At 37.3% G+C, this 25,760-nt stretch overlaps 1 long non-coding RNA gene across 1 annotated transcript; it reads right to left on the reverse strand.

Moving 5' to 3' along the window:
* Positions 1–4,131: 4,131 nt before the first annotated feature.
* Positions 4,132–23,278, reverse strand: LOC116665767. Its single transcript, XR_004322433.1, has 4 exons — positions 23,140–23,278; positions 15,579–15,590; positions 14,690–14,692; positions 4,132–4,141 (listed from the first exon to the last, which is right to left on the reverse strand). It is a non-coding gene; the product is annotated as an uncharacterized LOC116665767 (long non-coding RNA).
* Between the last annotated feature and the right edge of the window lie 2,482 nt (positions 23,279–25,760).

Raw genomic sequence — 25,760 nt, forward strand, 5'->3', positions numbered from 1 at the left:
CCTGAGAAGTAGGTTAGAGAAGATATTAATATTTCTATATTTCATACAGAAATTTTGATGCCTGGAGATGTCAAGTTATTTGTCCAAAGGTATAAATATTAGAAATGCAAATAGAAATTGATTTTTAATGTCTCTTTGCAAAACTAAGAATCAGTCAGACAGGTATGGTAAAAAACCTGACAAGAGAGTCTAGTGGTTATGCACAGATCCTCCTTCAGGAATGACACGCTCAGTCTCCCAACTACCTGGAGTGGTGTCAGCTGACAGCTGAGTTTGTCTCTGGGAATTTGCCCTCTTCCAAAAAGATCCCCTTCTTCCACGGTCCTGCCCCTTCCTCAGGGCCACTCTGTATCCACTATTAGTCATTATGGGGATAAAAATGCCTAGTTTCTTTGCCTCAAGGCATGACAACTCTGAAAGCTGAGCCCAACTCCAGAGCTCCCCATGGAACCAGATGATATGTTGGTGTGAATACACTGCAATTAAATTGCTCCAGCCTTCTGTCTGATTCCATCAGTTTCCTGTAATTTCCTGTATGCAAATATCCCTTTTAGAATCTGCCTCCCATAACCTGACCTAAGGTAGATGGCACCAAGAAGAATCAGGATCTGACAAGGGATTTTTGAGCCAGACCAACTACCAAACACCTGGCAATATCCAGCCCATCACTAGTGGTACATGGAGTATGGATACGACCCTTTAGCATATAGTATATATGCGTATAACATATAGCAGCATATAGCATGAGCAAGAGTTCTGCAGTTATAAAATTTTTCAGTTGTGGTTAAAAAAAAAAATGGATAAGCTTAATAGTGAAGGAGTATGTGCTGGCAAGAGCAATGTCTCAGATATTTGAAAAATTGGGGAAGTAATTATAGGACAATGGAATTAGATGAATAAAGAACTAAGTTTGAATCCAGAAGAACTTTGTTAGCATAATACTGAGAAACTTTCGTCTCATACAATCAAAGAGCTGAAAATAATTCAGGTCAAGCCTAGGACTTAATTCAAAGAATAGCAGGATATTAGGGGAAGAGTTCTTCAGCTCAGAAAGTCTGTCATGCCAAGATCAGGATTCTGGTTTAGAAGACTAGGTTGCTCTGAAAATACAGGATGAGGACATCTTGGTTAATGCATCCCCAAATCTTGGAGTTTTCAAATGCCTCACAATGCCCTGGACTTACAGAAATAAATAGAAATGATGCATTGTGCCCTGTTAAGGAAAAAATTCCACTCTTCTTTGACAAAGTTGCAGAGGACTTTGCTGACAAGACCATAACAATAATGCATTTAAGAGTCTACTATAACTTCCCTCTTGGCCATCAGATCAATGTAAACTGGATCACACCACAACATAATTTTGCTAGGTAAGTCCTGGGCCTGCTAGAGGAACAAAAGGAATATACCCAAAAGGAGGTGCAGGACCTAGCCAACATGGACCAGCAGACAAAAAGGAGAGTTTTATGGGACTGGATCTTGAGGACACCAGAATTGAGGAGGTCATAAATTTGTATAAGAGAGGCCTTAGTATCTTATGATACACATTTTAACATTTATTTTTATAGTTTCCTAATGTGGAAGCTTAGAGTATTTATTTTAGATCTTTCTTCTTTTCTAATGTATGCATTGGATGTTATAAATGACCTTCTTTTTCTTAACAGCTTTATTGAGGCATAATTGATACAAAATCTGTACATATGTGATATATATATAATTTGATGAATTTAGATACATGCAAACACCCATTATACTATCAACATAATCAGCGTAATAGACATATCCATCACCTCTCAACATTTCCTTGTATATCTCTTTTTTTTTTTTTTTGGCTTGGTTTATTTTATGATAACACTTTGTGTGAGATCTATCCTCAACATATTTTGAATTGTACAATATCATACTGTTAACTGTAGTCACTATGTTGTACCACAGATACCTTGCATTTATTCATGTAGCACAATTGAAACTTTATACCCATTGAAAAACTTCTCATTTCCCCCAATCCCTAACCCCTGGCAGCCACTATTTTCAGATTCTGTGAATTTCACTATTTTAGATATTTCATATAAGTAGAATAATGCAGTAACTGTCCTTCTGTGACTGTCTTATTTGACTTCACATGATGTCTTCCAGGTTCATCTGTATTATTGCAAATGGTGGGATTTCCTTCTTTTTCAAGACTGAGTAATATTCCATTGTATGTATATACCACATATTCTTTGTATATTCATCTGTTCATGAGTACTTAGGTTGTTTTCATATCTTGGCTATTGTGAGTAAGGCTGTAATGAACATGGGAGTGCTTATATCATTTATTTCGAGTTGGGTTGTTGGATCATATATAGTTCTATTTTTAATTTTGGGGGGAACCTTTATACTGTTTTCCATAGCTGCTGCACCATTTTACATTCCCACTGACAGTTACAAGTGTTCCAATGTCTTTACGTCCTCCCCAATGCTTTTTATTTGGTTTTTGTAATAATAGTCATCCTAACAGATGTGAGGTGATATCTCATTCTGGTTTTGATTTGCATTTCCCTGATAATGATTTTGAGCACTTTCATTATCCTATTGGCCATTTGTATGTCTTCTTTGGAAAAATGTTTGTTGAAGACCCAAATTAAAAAATTAGAAATGAAAGAGGAGGCAGTAGAATAATGCCAAAGAAAGGATCAAAAACCTCCCCCAAAAGAAAAGCTCAGGACCAGACGGCTTCACTGGTAAATTCTACCAAACATTTAAAGAATTGACTCCAAACCTTCTGCAACTCTTTCAAAAAATTGCAAAGAAGAGAACACTTTCAAAGTCATTTTATGAGGCTAATATCACCTTGATATCAAAAAAAGACAAAGACAATATAAGAAAATAAAATTACAGGCCAATACCCCTAATCAACATATATGTGGAATTCCTCAACAAAATACTAGCCAACTGACTTCAACAGCAAATTAAAAGGACCATACAGTAAGATTAAGTGGGTTTTATCCCTGATATAGAAAGATGGTTCAACATACACAAATCCATAAATGTGAAACACCACATTAAGAGAACAAAGGATACATTTCCTTCTAAACACTGCTTCCTCTGCATATGGACAAATTTTTATAATTTTTATTTTTATTTTCATTTATTTCAAAATATTTAATTTTTTCTTAGCACTTCTGTTTTGATCCATGTGCTATTTCAAAATGTGCTGTTTAATCTCCAAATATTTTGGTGTTTTACTGTTACCGTTCTGATTTGATTCCTAGTTTAAATACGTAATTGTCTGAAAGCATGAATCATACAATTTCTGTTTCTTTAAATGTGTTCAAATATGTTTTGTGGCCTATAGAATGTGGCCTATGTTGATGAATATTCTATGTGAACTTGAGACAAATGAGAGTTCTGTTGTTGGATGAAGCATTCCATAGGTGTCAATTAGATCAAGTTGATTATTGGTGATTTTCACCTCTTCTGTATCATTACTGATGATCTGCGTGCTGAATCTGCCAAATACTAATAGAAGGCTACCGAAGTCTTCAATTATATATAATAGAGGATTCATCTATTTTTCCTTGCAGTTCCAGAAGTTTTTGGCTCATGTATTTTGATGCTCTGCTGTTAAGTGCATACATACTGAGGATTGTTTTGTCTTGGAGAATTGACTCCCTTATTATCATGTAATAGCTCCTTAATTCTTGATAATTTTCAGTGCTCTGAAGTTCGCTTTGTGCGAAATTAATACAGCTACTGCAACTTTCTTTTGATTAATATTAGACTGGTACGGCTTCCTTCACCTCTTCATTTTTAATCTATTTGTGTCTTATATATAGTTGGATCATTTTTTATCCATTCTGGGAGTCTCTGTCTTTTAATTGGTATATTTAGACCATCGATATTTAAAGTGATTATATAATATCAACTTTACTTATTTATTTTACTGTTTTGTACTCATTGCCCTTGTTCTTTGTTTCTTTGTTCCTTTCTTTCTTCCTTCTTCTTTTTTTTTTTTTTGTCCTCCAGTTATTTTCTTCCATGTTTGGTATTAATTACACGGTTACATGATCTCATTTTTTCTCCTCTTTTATCACATCAATCATACATCATTTTTATTTGTTTTTATGATTGCCCTTGAGTTTGCAATGTATGTTTACAATTACTCCACATCATCTTTATATAACATTACAGCACTTCCATGTGTACTTTAACAGAGCATTCTCAACTCCTGCCCCTTATACATTTTCTGTCATTTATTTCACTTACACCAAATACTTTCTTGTTATTATTGTTTCAATAAATTATTATCTACTAGGTCAATGAAGAACAATAAAAATAAAATATTTTATTTTGCCATCATAATTCATTCTGTCATGCTTTTCCTTTCTTTATTTCCAAGCATCTGACCGATACTGTTTTCTTTATTTCTGAGGAACCTCTTTTAACATTTCTTGCAAATTAGGTCTACTGGTGACAAATGATCTCAATTTTTGACTTTACTTCTCCTGCACTTTTGAAAGATACTTTTACTGGATGTAAAATTGCAGATTTTTTTTTTCTTTCAGCAGTTTAAATATTTAACCGACTCTCTTCTTGTTTCCATGGTTTCTGAAGAGAGGACCAATGTAATTCTTATCTTTGTTCCTCTAAAGGTACAATGTTTTTTCTTCTTTTGTCTTGTTTTTTTTTTTTTCCTTTAGCTTCTTTCATAGTTTACTGTTTGTCTCTGATTTACTGAAGTTTGAATCTGCCATGCCTAGATGTGGTTATTTTGGGTCTTACCATTCTTGGTTATTCTCTGAGCCTTTTGGATTTGTGGTTTCATTTCTAACCTTTGGTAATTATTTCCTAGTTCTTGGTCATTTGGTTCTGTTATATGTGTGTATGTGTATGTGTATTTTTTTTTCTCTTTGCATTTCCATTTGGGAAATTTCTATTGATAGTTCTACAAGCTCACTGATTTTTTTTCCTCTGACATGTTAAGTCTATTGATGAGCTCATCAAAGGCACCCTTTCTTTTCATTGCAGTGTTTTTCATTTCCAGTATTTCCTTCTGATTCTTTCTTAGCCTTTCTCTCTAAGTATATTATCCATTTGTTTTGGCATGCGGTACACTTTCCCCATTACTGCCCTTAGCATATTAGTCAAAAAAAGTTAAATCAGCATCTCTGCCGTATCCGCATCTGATGCTGATTCTTGCTTTGTCTCTTAGAACTATATTCTTTTTTCTTTTTTCTTTTTTTTTAAATACTTTTAATTTTTTGTTGAAAGTTCTACATGATATACTGGGCCAAAGGGTCTGAGGTAAATACATGTCTAGGGTGAGGTTTTATGCTTCTTTGGCTAGAAATTAGGCTGCTTTTACTGTTTGCTTGACTGTATATATATAGTATCAGAAGGTAAAACTGCCTCTGATTTTGTTGACTTTGTCTCCCCTATTGTACAGAAGCTCTATTGATGTGGTAGTTGTTTGTGTGTGTGTGTGTCTCCAGAAGGGGGATGCATTCTACAGTTTTATGATCAGATTTTGGTCTTTTAGTGAAACTTGCACCCCCTAGGTTGTGATCCTCATAAATGCTTCTCCACCCCCCACTTTAGGTATGACAGGAAGGCTAGTGGAGGTTCTAGTTGGATATTTCCCTTTTCCAAGATAGGTTAGGCTCCAGTAAATAAGTTCTCCTATTTCAAAATAATGACTTGTTCCCTCATCCTGCAGATCTTCACTGTGAGAACCTGGTAGGGCTCCTGGAGTAAAACTCACAGAAGTATAGGAGTTCCTCCAAGAGTGGGTCCCTGGTGTTTCTAACTCTCAAGCTCCTACACATTGAGCCTCTAACACGTTAACAGTTTATGGTGTAGGTTTTTTCTCCTCCAGTAATGATTCCTGTGAAAGTTTATACTCAGGCTTCCCCCTGCAGCCTCAGTTCATTGCTGGACCTAAGAAGAGGTGTTGAATCTCAGTTTGTTCAGCTTCTTTTTGCTTGTTAGGACACAAGTGATGACTTCCTAACTCCTTACATGCCAGACCGAAAACTGCAAATGTCTCTGAGGTTTTAGTGCTGAGAAATACAGCACTTCCTTCAACTAACCTTTTGCTGTTTTTTATTTTACAAACATTAGAGTGCTTTTAGTTTAACTTTTTTTTTCTTTTGGCCAATAGAAGCCTAGAGCCAAGGTTTTGTTGATTGAACAATTGAATCACACTTGATAATAAGCCTGTTGTCTATTGACACTATACCTGCTTTATTGAGTTTTACTTTATAATCTATATTTAGCATGTATTCATGTTTACACCTGTGGAAACTGCTTCAATTTTTATAATTAAATTAAAAAGTTTGTGCTTCATCTCTTGTTAATAGTTAATAGAAAGGGCTGAGTTTTCCTATAGAATAAGAAAGAGAGAGCGAGCGAGAACACGAAAAGTGTGTCTACCTAGAACTTTGGAATCTCAGTGTTGAGCCCAAGCTTGCTCATCTGACTGACATTAGACAAATCACTTCTCCACACATCAGTTTCTACACCTTCAAAAGGGAGAATAAATTGGAAGGGGCTTTAGAAGTCTAGTCTGTATGTCTCTCACCTTTGCTTGAATGAATGTTTCACAAGATACGAAGATAGAAGGATAAATCACCAACTTTCCATTATACTTGAGATTTTCACCACATGATAGCATTGCTCACAGGAATAGTTTTGCCATTAACTCTTGCTCCAAGCCTGTATTTGAGCAACACAGTTTTTATTGCAGAAACTCAGATTTTACTTTCTACCTCTTCTTAACGTAAAAGGGAAACCATGGATCCAACAGATCTTTTTGTGTTTTTCTGTCATCCTAGACTTCCTCTTAAATTCTAAGTAAAAAAATCCAGTTGTATACTCCAGAATTTAGGGAAGAATTAAATACCATAGAATCATTAAACTAGAACTGTTAAAGGTTGAAAATGAGACACGCATTGAGATATGTCGAATGAGGGGGTTATTATGGCTAGGAAAATACATATTCTACCTAGTTATATCACATGTACCTTAACTGTGGTAACTTCAGTGCATTTGATTAATGCAAATAATATATGGAATAACCATTCTGAATGGTATTCAGCATGGGAAGAACTGGAAGCAGGCTTCTGTTTTTGTTTTTCCATTTCCCTCTTTTCTCACCCAAGAAATTCCTGGGTCACTAAGAAAAAAGCACTTGGGTGTAATTCAATTTCCACGTAGTTAAGCAATATCAGAAATGCCAAACTGCTGAACTTCAACTTAACTTAAAAACCATGCCCTGAACACTGAGTAAACTAATGGTCTGCTTCACTCTTTTCTCCACCAGATTGCCCATTTACCTTTCCAATCCTTTACAAAGCAACATTTCTTCTAGGTGAGCACCCCTGCAAGGGCAGGCAGGGAGAGCAGCCTCATCTACTAAGGTGACACAGTTAATCGCCTTTGACAATATTCATTTGTAGCTGAAGTGAAGCATTTCCAGACCAGAAATGACACTTTGATATTATAGCACTACTAACACCTAGATCCACAAATGCAGAGATTTTGGCCAAGGAGGCTGAAAAACATTTCAAAATAAATCATTTGACACCTGGATTGGATAACTCTTGATCAAACACTAACACAGACTTTCCTGGGCATATATAAATATAGATGATGTTCTGCAAAGTTTTCTTAAAGTAGTAGGAAGTAGAAAAGGTATGAACAACCAAGGAACTAAGAATTTTAAGCATTCAGTTTATTTTTAATACAATGTGATCCAGACAAAAAACAGTATGTTCTTGATGCTGCCTTCAGACTTGTGGAGGGGACATTTAAAGAGATAACTTCCACTTACCCACAGACAAATGTTTAGAGCTATGAGAACGTTGCAAAGCATTGTGGTGGATCACAAAACAAGGACACTTAGCCCAGGCTCAGGAGTTCATGACGTGTTTTCTAGAGGAGACGGACTCTGGGCTGGATGATGAACAACGAAAAGGCATTCAAGTGCAGAGGTGAGGGGAGAGCATTTTAGTGTGGGAATGTGAAAAGAAACCTTTACGAATGGAACCAGTAGAGTACTTGGGGTAGTAAAAAGTGAAAAACGGTGGGCTGTGAGGCTAGAATAAAAACTAGGGGCCAAATCTTAGAAAACTTGGTGTATCACACTGAAATGCTTAGATTTTATCTCGTAAAGGGTGAGTTTATACAGCTTGAAAGAAGTGAGTAGGATGACTGCTGATGAAATGCTGTATGTCCCAAAGCACACTGCCAAACTCTGATCATTGATCCTACCTCCAAAATAATAGAATGGTGAGGAAACTTGGGAATATACAAAAGTCCTCCTTACTCTTGACAGATGAAGACAATGAGACTCAGAGAAAGGGGGAAGTGATTTGCTCTGAGGCACACAGCTAAACAGTGGTTAAAATTGGAATTTAAAATCTTGGCCTAGAATAGTTTCCCTCCAAATGAGATCTTTCTCATGATCTGTTCAAGCCTAATGCAAGTGTTAAGAGTCCATTCTAACTCAAGGCATGGTTACTGTTCTCTAATTTGAAATGAGGTGAAACTGGGGGAGGGTATAGCTCAAGTGGTAGAGTGCATGCTGAGCATGCATGAGGTCCTAGGTTCAATCCCCAGCACCTCCATTAAAAATAAATAAATAAATAAATAAATAAATAAATAAATAAAATAAATAGACCTAGTTACCTCTCCACTACTTAAAAAAAAAAAAGAAAAGAGAGAGAGACTTTAAAGAAATGAGATGAAACTTAGTAAATTAGCTGAACATTTTGGAAGTGTTAATTCTTTGAAAGAACCAAGCAGCACGCAGGTTATATTTCATTGCTTCAGAATGTAAAACATCTAGCAAGAAGCCATACTGGCTATCAGGAGAGAACGTTCTGTTAATGCTGGTAGCTAAATGAGTGATCTCAGGTAATGAGTTTCCTTCTGCCTTGGTTTTCTAAGGCAGAGGTTATAAGGATGATCAGTAATAATAAATGTGAAACTGTATGTTTAAAACCCAGTGTTCCATGTTAGCGTTTCTCAATGTGGTGCCTGCCCTACTGGGACTACTTAAGATGACTTTAGGTAGTGAGGGAAGACGTGTATGCCAGTTATTATATTGCCTGTCAGCTCTAAATCCACCCTGCTTTGTCCTGATTTATTATCTCAGCTAGAACTTGTACTTCTCCTTTGCCAGGTGGTGCAGTGTTGGACTCTGTCCATAGAGGATGCTGGAGGAATACTGGAAGGCAGAGCAGAGAAAGGCTTTTCTTCTTGATTCCTCTTTGCTTCTTCCATCCTCTGATGGCTTCCAGTGGCACTCACTCTCCAGCAAGTTTGTTAGGCACCTCAGTGAACAGCTTCCTGTAAACTCACTCCAGTTCACTGATCACCTCCTTTGCTGGCTTCCTGTGGATAAGCTCTGCCTCTAATCATACCGACAGACTGTTGCACCTTCCAGAGGGCTGCATCCTAGGGAGTCAGGGTCTCAGCCTTGGAGGCCAGGGCTCTGCCACGTGCTTAGCTCCTTCCTGGATTGTTCTCCTTCAGCGCTAAAAGTAGTAGCTTCTCCGTATAGTTGCTGTGTTTTTATTTGTTAGAATACTTTCCTATTAAAAATCTATTTTAGTACTTTACCACTTTCACTAGTTAATATTTTCTTACATTACGTTCTTCCTGTTCAAATTTCCAATGTGGTGTCTGTCTTCTGACTGGACCTTGACAAACATAGAATATATTTAATAATTTTATTCCTATTTATGTTTATCATGAAATTGTGATTAGGTGGCAATTGATTATTTCCTGACAGAAATATGAAGTTTCTACCCTGCAGCAAATCACTTTTAAAATTTAAATAAACTGAGTTATATATGATATTTTATAAATAAGAGCAAATGTAGCTCATGGATATGGCAAAATCATAGCAGTTTTACAAATGGCTAAAGTTGAGGAAGGTCTCAGCTATTTAATAAGCAAGATCAGTTATTTAATGGTAGTTCTTGGATTTCTACATCATGTTCAGATGATTGTTGTTAAACAATTATTAAATTGTTACATAGATTATAATAAGTGTTTATTTAAGTACATAATCTTGTTTTATCCTTGGGACAATGCTGGATGTTACTCTATTCTCCATTTTATATCTAAAATAAAATGAGATTCAGAAAGGTTAAGAAAATTGCCCAAGATAAGATGGCCTAGTAAGTGACAGATCTGGGACTCAAGTCCTGATTTATCTAATTTCATTGTATGTGCATATCATTTGTAACAGTAAAATACTGAAAATGAGCTGCATGTTCCATCGCAGTAGGGTGATAGGGAGGTTGTAGTTTGCCAAAATAATGGAATAATACTTAGTAAAAAATAAAGAATGAGTTATAAATATTTGCTGACCTGGAAATATAGCCATGATATATTGTGAGCTGAAAAACAACGTTAACAACAACTTGCTGCAATATGTACATCAAATGATTCTACTTTTGTGAAATAAAAGAGCAGATACTCAGTGTGCACGTGTGTGCATGTGTTTATGAAGGCATGAAAAAACAGATCCTTGGAGCTAGGGTTTTTATTTTTATTTTTTGATTGAAGTATATTTGATTTATAGTATTTTAGTTTCAGATATACAGCTGAGTGATTCGGTTATACATATAGATTTATTCTTTCCCAGGTTCTTTTCCATTATAGGTTATTATAAGGTGTTGAAAATAGTTCTCTGTGTTACACAGTAGGTCCTAGTTGTTGATCTATTTTATATATAGTAGTTTGTATCTGTTAATCCCAAATTCCTAATTTATCCCTCCTCCCTTTCCCTTTTGGTAACCATCAGTCTGTTTTCTATGTCTGTGAGTCTGTTTCTGGTTTGTAAATAAGGTCATTTGCATCATTTTTCAGATTCTGCATATAAGTGATGCCATACGATATTTGTCTTTCTCTGTGACTTATTTCACTTAGTGTGATAATCTCCAGGTCCATCCATGTTGCTACAAATACCGTTATTTCACTCTTTGTATGGCTGAGTAATTTTCCATTATATGTATATAGACCACATATTCTTTATCCACTCATCCGTTGACAGGCATTTAGGTTGCTTCCACGTCTTGACTATTGTAAACAGTGCTGCTCTGAACATTGGGGTACATGTATCTTTTCAAATTAGTTTCCTCCAGATACATGCCCAGGAGTAGGATTGCTGGATCATATGGTAACTCTATTTTTTAGTTTCTCAGGGAACCACTATACTGTTCTCCATGGTGGCTGCACCAATTTACATTCTCACCAACAACGTAGGAGGGTCCCCTTTTCCTTGCAGCTGGGATTTTTAAGTGGAAGGATAAGACTTCCTTTTATTAACATATATAATTGTAAATAGTAAAGTTGTGAATAGCCATTACTTTCCTTTTAGCTTTTTTTCAGTAATTTTTAGTGCATTTTGAAGTACCTTATGTCCTTACAACCATATCAATTGTCTGTTTTGCATAATTCTTCAGTAATATGAAATTTAGCAGATGTTTTCACTGGAGGCAGCAGTCATAGATGAAGATCTGAGGAAATTATTCTTTGAGATTAGTATTAGCAGAAAGGACCAACTGACATGTGACCGCCCTCCAAGCTCTCCATGCCAGGTGTACTCTAGACTTTTACTGCCCATCTGAATGAATAGGCTTCTCACCATACTGGCCAAGCAAGTCTGACCTACAGAATTTTCTTCAAAATATGGATATTCTCAGTTGATTTCCTCTACCATTTAGATCCCAGTTAGATTCATAGAACTTACAGATTCTGGACATGGAAAGCACGAAGGACTGCACTGTGCTCTAACTGATTTCCGTTTACCCCCCTGGTGAGGGAGGGATTCTTGCCCTAGCATGGTCGAGATAGTTGGGCAGATGAGATTGTTAGCGGAGTAGCTGCAGGTCTTCAGAGGCTGGGAAAGGAGGACACTGCATGCCACGCAAGGTCACGTGAGGGTTGCACTTGGGAACAGAGTGAACAGCCAGGGGCTGTGCAAGGCAGCCTTTGTAGTATCAAAAGGATGAAATGCCCTCTGGTTCCTGTGGGGAAGATGTAATTGGTTTGTTTGAGTAATTCCATGGGCTGGCAAAGGACTAAAGCCTGATATTCAGGGATTGTACTTGGTTCTTTGATAAGGAGGATTTTTTTTGGGGGGGGTGGGTAAGTGGTCTTGTTTACTGGAGCAGTGTTGGGAGGGAAACTTGTGATTAGGCCATTTTAAAACTTGTCAGTTTCACCAGCTGTCAAGACAGCACATAATCTCAGACTTTAATTTTAGATCTTTCACTGCATATGGTAAAAAGAGGGGTTGAACTCAAGAGGTGACACTTGGGAGTGCTAAACTTTAGTACTTGCTGAAATACAGTAGCCTCAATTCCAGGACTTGCATGGTAGTATGTGTTTTTTGTATTAAAATGGATTTGTTGAGTTTTTAAAATAATATCACGTGTATTTTAGCAAAAAATAATAATGTTTTATTTAGCTTTGTTAGATTCCATAAATTGTCCCCAACTTCCCACCACAAAATTAATTTCTGTCCTTGAATTAGAACTTAGGAATTTTAAACAAGGGGATTTTTCATAAAAAAAAAAGAAAGAAAAAGAACAACTGTTTTATGTAACGTAGCATTTTTAACAACTGACTTAAAAATGATTTTAGAACAGCACCCATAAGAGCATAAACATGGGCATTATAATTAATCTACAGCTGGGCCAAGAAATAAACGACTGTACAGGGAACTGATTGTGCAAATAAATACATTCTATTAAGAGGCCAGACAGATAGTAACATGTGGATTTAACTACCAAACCAGAGTAGGAAGAGCATATTGTCGGTAATAACCAGAAAAAAAAGTCATAAAAGTTTGTAACTACTGAAAACAAGTCAGATGAACATTCATTAAATGAAGGACCAAGTATCCGATTTTCTAAAGGGCACTATGTAAGGATTTGTTAAGAGAAATGGGACTTAGTCAGTCAGGGGCAGGCGAGGCTGCATTCTACCCCCTGCTAGCTGTGTGATCGACCTCTCACTGGCTTAATCTCTCTGAGACTCTGTTGACTCATGTGGAAAATGGGAAAAAAAAAAAATAAAGCTTTCCTTGTCGCTTTTCTATGAAGAATAAATGAGCTTCTGCATAGCAGATGTCTTGCAGGACACTGGGTATACAGTAAGTGCTCAATGCATATTAGTGTCCTTTTTCATACTGTGCTCACAATGATTTAAAGCTGTTAGAAAACCAGGCAAATTATATATGATCTAAATTCTTTCTGAATTATTCAGATTGATTACCCATAAGGGGAACTCTGAAGTCTACATAGGAGTCACCTGGGAAATTATTGGAATGCAGGCCTTTTGACCCCAAATTCTTGGATTTGGGTCTGCTTATGGGTAATAGGGCCATAACTCAATCATTTAAACAAGTGCTTTAAGTAATTCTTCGGTACACTTTGAGACACACTAGTGTTTTCAATCCAGATGAGCAAATATTTCCCAAATGTCTTCTTCACATTTATCATTATTTTAAAATGAGCGCTAGTTATGTTCTAGTGACTAAGAAGAAAAAAGAAAGCAAAGCACGAATATTTGTATTACAGATAAATAGTTCCTTTTAACGACAGATTACCACAATGTGAAATAAAGTAAGCTTTTACTGATGATATGTGCTATCCAGAAGGAAAAATCACTGACAGGTTTTCGCAGGGACACGACAGGATGCAAAAAAAAGAAAAAAAAAATGTCCATTGTTCTTTTGGGGCACAGGATTATCCTCTGCTCCTTGCGAGAATCCTGCTGTGAAGCAACAGTCCTTCCCTAATGGCCTCCAAGGATGGACTGGCTGGGTTCATTAAGGGCCAGACATCTGTTCAGATTTCAATACTCCTAGGGAATGTAAAGTACAAAACACTCCCGAGTTTATTTTGATTGTGTAATCCCAGCAGATACAGAAGCCCTGCCAAATCTGGAAATCAGTGCCTTGTGAAAAATGAGGCATGGGATACCAAAGAATGGATAGCAGAAAAGAGAGCTCAGAGCAATGCGCCCTGCGACTGAGTATTTGTGACTAATGCAGGAGGCTTGGAGCAGCTGTGGAAGGAAAGAGAATGGACCCAAAGGGAACCTCCAGTGGAGTATCTGTGTCTTTATTAAGGGGGCTGTTCCACATCACCTCGTGTCTGCCGTCTTTACGGATGCGAGCACTCCTACTACCCAGGGCTCTCATTCGATTCCCACAGTGATGCGAAGGTGCAGGAATTGCTGCCCCAATCTTAGAAAAGGAAACTGAGATTCAGAAGGTAACCTGTTTACAGTCACCGACCTAGGAAGTGACAGAAATAAAATTAGAACCCTTGTCTGCGTGAGGACAGGGCTTTACTATCTCAAACATGTCACCTTATCTTGGAATCATTAATAAGTAATAGAAGAAGCAAACAAAAAACCCTCCTTTTTCCTCACACCCACTGGCACAAGAGGATGGGCGATGAGATGGAAAAGGGACCCATGCCTGGAAGTGAGATAGACCAGCTCAAACATTTTATAATCTGAACTCATGAGATAATAACCAACCTTCCTTTTTTTTTTTTTTTCCCTTCCTCCATTTTTCCTTCATTTCTTCCTCAAAGCATCCAGTCAGTAACCATTCTGTATCCGTCCCTCTGCTGCAAAATGTGTGTAGGAGGGTGCTTTCCTGCCCCTTGCTCTCCTGCACCCACTGTATTCCAGACACGGAGCATTCTTACTATCCCCAAACATGACCATCAGTTGTCCACCACTTTCCTGTGTGCTGGACACTCTGTGTTTAATCTTATTTCATTCTCAGACTAACCCTATGACACTCAGATAATTTCTCTCCATGTCACAAGGATGCTATTTGATATATCAAGAATTCTTGACTTTGGCGGGGGATAATCCAAGCAAATATGGTGGTGGCAACGGCGGGGAGTTGTGCCTCTAAGCTTTGTAAAACAAAATTGAGGCCAGCTATGGTTGTTTGAAATCCTATAACTCTTAAGCTGCAGTCCCCCAAGGCCCCTTTTAGCCTTCAGCACAAATAAGCTTTGACTCCTGCAGCATGTGTTAAATTTATAATCGTGGTTTACAGATATCTTCAGCCTGTAGCGAGTTGCTGCAACTATTTCCTGTTTCTATCCCAAGGCGATCTGTGATGAGTACTTAAACACGTACACACACACCTCTATATATTATTTGTAAGATAATGTATCTACTCTTTATCCCTAAAGCAATCTACCATCACCAGTGGCATACCATGCTGTACTCTGGAGGACTAAAATTATATAAAGCCAGACCCTCCAAATGATCTGATGAATCTGGCAGACGCAGGCCAAACGGATGGGGATTATTGTGTCATAAATGGCCCAACAGATTGAATCCTGTAAGCAGAGTTTTAAAAGGCATAAATTGGGGAATGAATTGGAATTTTCTTATGGACTTTTCTCCATAGTGTTGCCAGTCCAGCATGAAACAGCCCAAATACTGCTATTCTTAGAGCTAATGGCCCCAAAGACAAATTAAGTACGCATCTCCCCATTTAATGTTGTTATTCCTCTGAACTTGCTAGAACAGGCCTGTGAAAGGACAGACAGGGCAACCTCCCAAATACCGCGCCTCACGTTGCTTTGCTGCTTAACTACATGTGCATAAGTGCCAACTGGCCCACAGAACAGGAGCCTCTGACTTTTAATTGGGTGTTTTTCCGTTTCACGGTTCCCCGTGGGTCCCTCTCATGTCTCCAAGGTGCACTTTTACTCGCTTATTAATGGGAGAGACAGTCCCAGGCCTCCCTTTCCTCCCTTTCCGGCAGCTCCCATGCGTTCTGTGAACATACAGGTCATCTTGTTGCCATGCGCTTAGTTTCAAAGGAACCTCTGAAATGACTCTTTGATGGAACTTGTCGGAATCTAAAATAAATCCCTTTTACTTGGGCATGGTAAACATAAAACTTGGAGAGGAAAACAAAAAAACTGACTGTGAAAAAATCAATAGATCCTTATATATTATTTTTATTTGGGACCTTGTCAGAGTAAAATAACAACTTTCTCTTTCCCTGGCACTGAACACACTATTTTATGGGCAGAATAAAATGGCCTTTCTTTTCACCTTTGGGGGTGGGGGAGGGGGTACATGGCTGCATAGAGGGGAGAAGTTATGTGCTATATTCCCCGATGTCCAGGCAGCTGACTGATTCTCCCTTGCTGCAAGGCAATCTTTGCCTCTGTGTTTTCAGCCCAGGGCTGAGATGACTAAGGACTGAGTTCACTTCATGATGGATACTGTCTCCCCACCACGTCAACTCTGGAAACTTCCCTGAATGTGTGAATATTTACTGGGCACTTACTGTGTCCGAACCATGCTGCTAAGCACTTCATCTGCATCATTTTCATTGCGTTTATCATTAACTCACATTTTCCTCTATGTATCATAGGATGTTATATATTTTAGAGGGTCTGCCGCCTTTAAACAAGCTACTAAAACAAATAGCTTCAAAAATACATAACAGTTCAAACACAGTTGAAGTTTTCTCTCTCCTGTGTGTACAAGCCTGAGACTCCTGTCTCTGGGGGACTCTATTCCATGGAGTGATACCTGGACCCAGGCTCCTTCCATTTTGTGTCTCCTCCACCCTCCACATGTTAGAGTCGTTTACTTCCATACAAGAAATGGGTTTAAAAAAAAAAAGTGTGGAGGAAATGCATCCTCTTCTTTAGAAAAGTCTCGGCTGAAAATGGCACAAATAAATTCTTCGAATCTTCTCTTCACAAGCAAACGTCTCATGCACTCATCTAGATGTCTGAGAAGCTAGAAAATGTAGTAACTGGCTCAACAATTACTTACCAAGAGCGACTCTTTTCTGTAGAGGAGGGAGCATGAAATTGGGTGAATCCCTAAAGATCTCTAACACAAACGGCATTGCTCCCAGTTTTCCTTCTTAATATTGTACTGTCTTCCCATGTAGGTCATAACTTTGTTTTCAAAGATATTATTTTTCAAAATTTCCACCCTTGTACTGTAACATAATTTATTGAAATTCTCCTTTTACACGTTTCTGTTTACATTTTAATTAAAAAATTTTTATTATACTTTGTTATCATTAACATATTGAGAAATAGTATTTCTACAAGTCTAATTTCACCTAAAAATCACGGCTAGTAAATGTGTTATTACTACTAGCTTCTTAAAGCTCTTAATAAACCTTGACTTCCGGAGAGGTTATGTTTATCACATCAGTGAATGATACTATCAAATAAACCTCACCTTTGCCAGCACTTGGTGTTACCACTGTAATGAAATGTCAGTTTGATATATAGAACATAATTATGTATCATTGGTTTATATAAGCATCTGTAAAATAGTGGAGAGGTGAGTCAAAGCCACTACGTTTTTCCTCTTTTTCCACCTTCATCTTTCTTTCTAGCCGTTGCTTGAGAACCAGTAAACACCTTGCAAAATAAGACACAAAGTTTTTTTTTTTTTTTTTGGGTGCCGGGCAGATAAAATAACTTGCATGGCTTTGTCTGTGGGTGTACTGGATTTGTATTTGTCTTTTGAATTTAAAATTTATGTTAAAAGAAATGCAGTCAGGCTGGCCTTTGGCTTAAATATTGAGCGAGGCTTATGCTTCAAAGTTTTACCCTTTAGGTACAAGGACAATTCTGTGTCAGAAATGTGTTCATTTGACCAAGGACAACGTTTTCCTTTTTTCATGAAAGCATCAATTTTTATGCACTAAAACCCCTGAGGTAAAAATTAGCCACACCTCATGGCTGATCAAGGTTTACCCTACTATAATTTCTCTTCTAGGAGCCACAGATATGCTTCTGAAGTTTCTCCTGCATTTATATCACAGCTCTCCCTTTTGAGGAAATAAAGGAATACTTCCCACTATACCACCTGCTCCCTTCATCCCCCAAGAATGCTCTTAGGAAAGCATGTTCCTTATTCTTACGTGGAAAATGCAGATGTCATTCTCCGTATAAGCTTGAACTCCATAGCTCTACTAGCAAAGAAGGGTGGGAAGAAGGGACTTCTCTTTTTTTCTTTAAACATACCACGCTTATTTCCACTGTTGGATCTTTGCACTTCCAGTCTGCTCTCCCTCAAAAACTTCTAATCCCCACCCGCATACCCTCAGCTTAGCTGTCTCCTTCTTATTACTAGGGACTCAGTTATAACCAGTCTAAATTAACTCCATCCCACCCCTTTCTGCACACTGCATCATCTTATTTTCTTCATAATGTTTATCACTGGCTGACACTATCTTAATAGTTATTTTGATAGTGAAAGCTCTAACAGGAATGTTTGCCTGCTTTGTTCCCCGCTGTAACTGATTCCTAGGATAGAACCAAGTAATGAATGAATGCTGAGTGAACTGCTGGGATTTATTAAATAAACTGATAGATGCCTAAAGTCTATGGGATGGATGACTTTGGGGTACTTCATTAAAAGATATTCTAGCATTTGTGTATTGTTTTAAAAATTACAAAACTCATTCACATGCCTTAGTCATTAGGAAATAGAGAATCAGGACGGAATACTGAATGCAGATTTGAAGGAGTGGCTCCATAAGACTCAGTTTATGTATCTCAGATTCTCTCAGCTCCCTCTGCCCCCTGCTTCCTACTCCTCCCTGTGTGAGCATGTGTGTACACACATGTGCACCACACATGGACACACACATTCACTAGCTGAACAGTAGGCACTTGCCCCAACAATCAGTTTGTTCACTGTTGTTGACTGAAACCACCAGCTGTCTCCAGTAGGCGGGCCAGGTGTTCTTTCTCAGAGTGGAAGCTGCAAGGGTCTAGCTGCCATGTCTGCCCCCAACTGTCCCTATAAAGGCAGGAGACACTCCCTCCACTCTTGGTTTCAGATGAATAATCAAATGATGCAGTTGGGGAAATGGAGTCCCCAGAGGCAACCTTGGAGGGGTTAGGTTGCCAAGCCAGAAAGTTTGGGAATGTTAATTCCCTGACGGGCAAACTGGGACAGAAACTAGGAAACAGCTGGAAGAGAAATTCTTCTCTTTTTTTATTTTTCCCTACAGACTGTGAGGCATGGTATGATTCCACACACAGCTGAAGTCCTGACGTGGTTAAGTCAGTGATGGACCACTTTGCATCTGCTTTCCCCTCTTCCTTGGCTGACTGCATTTCCCCCTTGCCCTTGCTAGCCTGGGGATATATAATCCAGACCTTATTTTACCTGAAGCTTTGCCAAAGGCTTTTTTTTTTTTTTTTTTCCTAATACAATGTGGACTGAGAAGCTGACCCTTGACTTTTCAAGGCACTGGAAATAGTATTTTTTTTTTCCCTTCCAATCCATGTTACAGTATGCTTTAATGAAAAGATCAGACTGACTTAATTTTCTTTTGAATCAGAAGAGAATAGACTATGTTAAACTAAAATTGAAGCCCAATTACCAGGTGACTATGTCTTCAACAATGCCCTAGCTACCCTGAGAGATTCTTTTTTTAATGAACTGAAATTTGCAAAAAGGGTGTGTTACTGTGTTGCATATGTCTCTAAATAGGCTCTTTTCCAAGAATATTTTCAATATACTTAGTATTAGTTGAATATTGACTAAGAGCAGTCTTAGGGGTCAGAGAGACATGGTTTCAAATATCAGTTTAGTTCTGCTGTTTCATGATCTCATGGATAGGAAGTTACTAAACCTGTCCCACTCTCACTGTTACCCACATTTTAATGAAGAGGACGTAACTGGCTTGACAATTGTGAGAAGTGAATTAGATGATATAAAGTATTCAGCATAGTTTCTAGCTCTGTACTAAGAGAAGGCCTATTTTACCCACATGGAAAGTTTGGTTATCTTAAAAGTGCTCCTCTCGCCGGATCTGAAGAGACGTTTTTGTCCTGCCATCACTTAGAATGAAACTGAGCATCTGTAAATTCATTCCTGATATGACTGAAAAATTGGGAATTTGGAGGGTGTGTTACAACGGGGTTAGAAAGCATGGAGCTATTGACATACGACATAAGAGGGAGAGCATTCAAAGGAACAGAGATTGTTTTTTTCTTTCCTGAACCTTTTACAGAACCTTGATCATTAAGAAGCTGGTAGTGGTCACATGGAAAAGGGCATGGGAGAATCGCCTATATGAGCCTTTCTGTAATTCCATCTTATTCCGTCTTGTTTCATCTTGGGGTGGCAAGCCCCTACCAAAAACCCCCCCCAAAAAAACCCACCTCAGGAAACCTAAGAAGCAAAGCAATAGAGCTGTCTCCTCTTGCTGTTGACTAATAACATGAACAACTATTTATTACTTTGATTTTAAGTTTTTTATGATTCAACGGCGTTAATGAAAAACGAAAGCGTTTTCACCGTACCTGTCCTTATCTGTAAGGCGAGAAATACTTTACTGTAGAAAGTAGAATGCTGTTGCAGCAATTGATCACCTCTCACTGTGCATGGGGAGAAAGGCCATGCCTGTCCTATTTTGTGAAAATAAAGGAAGACAACACAAGTGAGAACAAACAAAGGGAAGTTTATTCAGAGTTTGCCATGCACAGGAGTCAGTTGCTGTCACTTGAGTTTGGCAGAGGCTTAAAATCAGGCAGGGATGCGGGAGAGCTCTATACTGAAAAACAGGGAGGGCCAGGTATTCTCTGACGTGGGGAAACTGAAGATGGACTAACCGGAAGTGAGGCATACGACGTGATTGGTTTAGAGAGTATAGTTGGCTTTCCCTGGTTGGTCCTGTGTTGAAAACAGAGGCAAAAATAGGGAGGTTGGAAGTTAGAACTAAGTTCAAGCCATTCTGGGTTGATTGTGAAGAGGTGGTGTGTTGGTCTTCTGGAATTATTGCTGCAGAGATTGTGGGTCAAAGTTCTGTTGTCGCATATGGCCTGGCCGTTGTTTATGTAATCAGTTTCTCATTTCATTCAAAGAAACTAGAAGGGAACTCTTTCTGTGAGGGAGGAGGTTGGGCCCATACTACTAATCATCTCTTCTGTCTTCATGTCCTTTTGTGATTTTGTAATTATTAAAAAAATTGTTTTTGACGTTTCTGATCATGTGAAGAAATGGAGATGTATGAGATCATTAACTTTTGTAATATCTCACCAATCTGTTATCTCCCCATGGTTTAAAGCTTGCTCCAACAGGGAGAAAGCTTAGACACTTCTGTTTGGGGCTGGGGTGGTAGGGACAGAATGCACTCAGTCTTAAAAAACTGTTTCTTCCTTTCAGAAAGACAGCTAAACAAAGGGATAGTTACCATGGTCTGTGATGATGATAAAAAACAAAACACGCTTAAAAAAGAATCACTCTGTACCAACCATTGCAGTTATATTTTTTGCCCAGTCCTTCTCTTTCTCTGCAATGCAGACTTGATAACTGTGTCTGTTCTTTGGGGTGGAAATGAACAATGACCAACCTTTTGGCCTTCTTTATTTTAGTTTGCATAGGCCTTCAAGGCAGGTAGAAAAAATGATTTCTCCAATTATTCCCGTCTATATCAGTAGCGTTCTTCATAGGGCTGGGAGGACAGAATGTCAACCAGTAATAAAATTTTTCTCTGCCTTGCTTCATCTTTTGTGTATACGTCTCCCTAGAAGAATTGAAGAGAGGGAATACTGGCCAAATGCCATCTCAATTTCATCTCACTTTATTATTTCCCAAAGAGCAAACTAGATAACATTTTAACTCCCAGTAAGGAAACTAATTTATGCAGATTTAAAACAGAATGTAAATGACCCAAGGCCAACAAAGGAGAAAAAAGTTTTTAAAGGCATTTTTGAAACCCAGTTTGGAAAGTCCCTTTCTTTGCATCTTCCTTTCCCACGTCTCTTTGTTAGTGCCCAGTCTATACTGAGCATGATATAGCCGAGGCCAAGACAGACCTGGCCTCTATCTTATTTAGAGGATGCTGCAAATTAAACAAATTAATGATAATATAGTGATATGTTCTCAAAAGCAAATAAAACTGCAACATGGTTTAGCAGTAAGAAAACTCTCTCAATCTAATCTTCCTCTCCCCCTTCCGTGCCTGTTGCCCACATGACAGTTACTCATGATGTGGTGATGTGTGAGCTAGCAGCTGACTACAGGGGGCCACCAGTGCCCTTGAGAAAGAACATTACAAGCAGAGGGAACAGCATGAACAAAAACTTAGGGTTAGGATTAAGTTGGCATGCTCAGAGCACAGGAAGAAGCCAATGCATCTGGAATACAGTAAGTTAGGCTGACTGAGGCAATGTACAAGAAGACAGGCAAAAGGGTCTTGAGTGGCTTGTTGATCTTTTTGTTTTTAATATCTAAAGAAAAATAATGCAATTATGATGTGACCAACCATCAAATACTGTTTTTCTCAGCTTCCAGACAGGATTTAAATTCCTAAAAATCTCTTATTATAGAAATTCACAAATTATCAAAAAACCCCAGAAATTTAGGATTATTATACTTGAGGCACCACTAGTATTCAATAACTTCTTGCAGTGATAAAACTATTTTGTAATTTTCTCAGACGATTATTTCACACTCTCACTTGTTTCTCAAACTTTCAACATCCCTCTTTTTTTTCCCATTCTCCAAAATGATCAATAGATTCAATATAACCATACTTGAAATCCCTCCAGGCATTGTAGTAGAAATTCACAAGCTGAGTTTAGCATTCATATGGAAGGGAAAATAACTAAAGATGGCCAAAACAAGTTTGAAAAATGAAAGAATGCATTTGAAAGACTTAACACTTCTGATTGCAAGATACATTGTAATTCCAGAATAGCCAAATGGTGGTGATATTGGGATCATGGAGGACAAATAGATCAATTAAATAGAGTTGATAGTCTAAGGAATTATGCATACATATGTGGAAAACTGATCTTTGGTTGAAATGCAAAGGCAATTTAATGGATAAAAAATAGTCTTTTCAACAGTTAGTGTTAGAATAATTGGATATTCATGTGCCAAAAAACATTAAACTTTGATCCACATCTTTCAAAACCTAATTCACCCCTAAATCTATAAGATTTTTAGACAAACAAGAGAAAAATCTTTGTGATCTTGTATTAGACAAAGACTTTTTGGATACATCAAAAGTATACTCTGTATAAAGAAAAAAATTCAATAAATTGTACTTAATGAAAATTAGAAATTTTCCTTTTTAAAAGACACCAGTAAGACAACCTAAAAGTCTATCAACAGGACTGGATAAAGAAGTTGTGGTATATATATGCAATGGAATACAACTTAGCCATAAAAAAGAATAAAATAACGCCATTTCTAGCGACATGGATGGACCTAGAAATTGTCATTCTAAGTGAAGTAAACCAGAAAGAGAAAAAAATACCATAAGATATAGCTTATATGTGGAATCTAAAAAAAGTGGGGATACAAATGAACTTATCTACAAAACAGAAACAGACTCACAGACATAGAGAACAAACTTATGGTTACCGGGAGTGGGTAAAGGATAATTCAGGAGTTCGAAATTTGCACCCACTGGGGAGTGATGGAAATATTAATTATCTTGATTGTGATGGTGGTTTCATAGGTGTACAATTTGATGAATTTTGATACATGTATAAATCTGAAATATATATAGTTTACTGTACAGGCATTATACCACAGTAATGGTGTTTTAAAAAAAAAAATCAAAATACAAGCCACAGTGTGGGAAATATTTTCAAGTCATGTACCTGATTATTTGGGTTTGTGTCCAGACTGATTAAGATGTTTCAAAACTGAATAATGAAGAAAACAAAAACCAGTAAAAATAACAAATACGGAAATAATTTTATTAGATATTTCATCAAATAACATACATGGATAGAACATAAGCACATAAAAAGATGTTCAACATTATTAGTCATTAAGGAAATACAAATAAAAACAATGAAATATTACTACACACCTATTAGGATGATTAAAATAAAAAATACTGACCATATCTAGTGTTAGTATGTTGAGGAACTGGAATGCTTATATACTGCTGGTGGGAATGCAGATGATACTGAAATTTGGAACGTTCTTAAAAATTTTAACGTATACTTCCCTTAACATTAATCATTGCATTTATTTTATTTACACTTATAAATTACAAAGTGTAACATTTATAAATTATAATATTTATATGTAAATATAAGTGATATTTATAATATAATTATAAACATTATATTAATAGTAATTTAAAATTAATTAAATAATGATTATTCATATAATTTATTTATTAGTTACCTAAGGGAAGTAAAACTGTATGTCCTATGTAAAATAAAAAAAAAAAAAGAATGTTCACATAACTTTATTTGTAATATTCAAAGCTGGAAACAACCCCCCTGTCCATCCATAGGTGAATGGATTAAAGCATTTAAAAAAGTGAAATAAAGATGTTGCCATGGAGAACTTATAGAAACAAAGTTGGAGAAAAGTTCAGTTTCCTTCCTTGGTTTTCATTGACTGAACCTAATCAATAGTCAAAAGGACAGGAAGTCCAAATTGGTCAGCCTCCTGGGGTAACGAACAGGGAGAGAAAAGTGAAGAGTGAGTATTGAGCATGTGGGGGGCCGAATCGGAGGTCAGGTTATAGAACCGTTACATCACCCACCCCTCCAAATTCTCTTAGGGTTTATAGTCATTGTAAAGCATATTTCTTTGCTGGATAAATAACTCTAGATGGACAGGTCTTCGTATTTTTTTTCCCAGCTGTTTAAAGATGTTATTCCATTGTCACCAAGTTTACAAAGTTTTTGAAAAAAAGTCTTCACTTAGTCACACAGTAATTCCTCTGTGCAAAAATATATATTTTCCACCCTCTGGTGGCTTTTGAGATTTTTCTTTTCATTTGTGGTTTTCAGCAGTTTGACATATTGTGGCATGTTTATGTGTATGTTTATCCTGTTTAAGTTCATTGGAGATTTTTGAATCTGGGCTTATAATTTCTAATCAAATTTCGAAATTTTCCTGTCACTTTTTTTTATTACTATTTTTGATGTCTTTCTAGTTTCTCGGCTTCTTCTAGGAGACCAGCCATATGTATGTCAGACTATTTAATATATCCCACAGGTCACGGAGGCTTTTTAAATTATTTTTTCCTCCTGGTTTCATTTTGGTTTGATTCTGCTTCTGTGTTTCCAGGTTCACTGATATTTTTGTTCTGCAATATCTAATCTGCTGTTAGTCTCATCCAGTAATACCTTAATTTCAGATACTGTTTAATCTATAGAAGTTCATTTTTTAAACATCTTCAGTTTCTCTCCTCACTATTTCATGTTTTTAATGAAGTACTCGCTCATAGTTATAATCGCTACTTATCATCCTTGTCTGTCATCATTTCTGTCATTTCTGTCTTTTTCTATTGAATGAGTTTATTCTTGGCTATCGTTAGTTACCTTTATCTGCTTATTGATATGTATAAAATATTTTGATAGGCTGGACCTTGCAAATGCTATGCTACTGTTTTAGCAGTTCATTTTGAAAATTCAATTATAACAGGTAAATTTTATGAACTCAGTCCTGTTTTTAAGATTTCCTAGGGTGCATCTCAAGTAGACTTCATTCCAGGCATGAGTAAGCCTTATTTCTAAGATACAACTCTTGTGTGGTCTCCACCAAATGGGCTGCCTCATCACCAAGGACCCTACTTCCTGGGTGATTAGACTTTGAACAACTGCCTGCCTTATGTGAGCTTTAACAATTTTTTAACTTAAAATTTGCCAGTACTTTTTGCCAAGCCTTGTAGAATTTTACTCTGTGTACGTATAGCTGAGATTCCAGCCAAGACAGAAGGGAGACCACGTGTGGAGGTT

Source organism: Camelus ferus, chromosome 9 (assembly GCF_009834535.1).
Source record: "Camelus ferus isolate YT-003-E chromosome 9, BCGSAC_Cfer_1.0, whole genome shotgun sequence".
In the NCBI taxonomy this organism is placed as follows: domain Eukaryota; kingdom Metazoa; phylum Chordata; class Mammalia; order Artiodactyla; family Camelidae; genus Camelus; species Camelus ferus.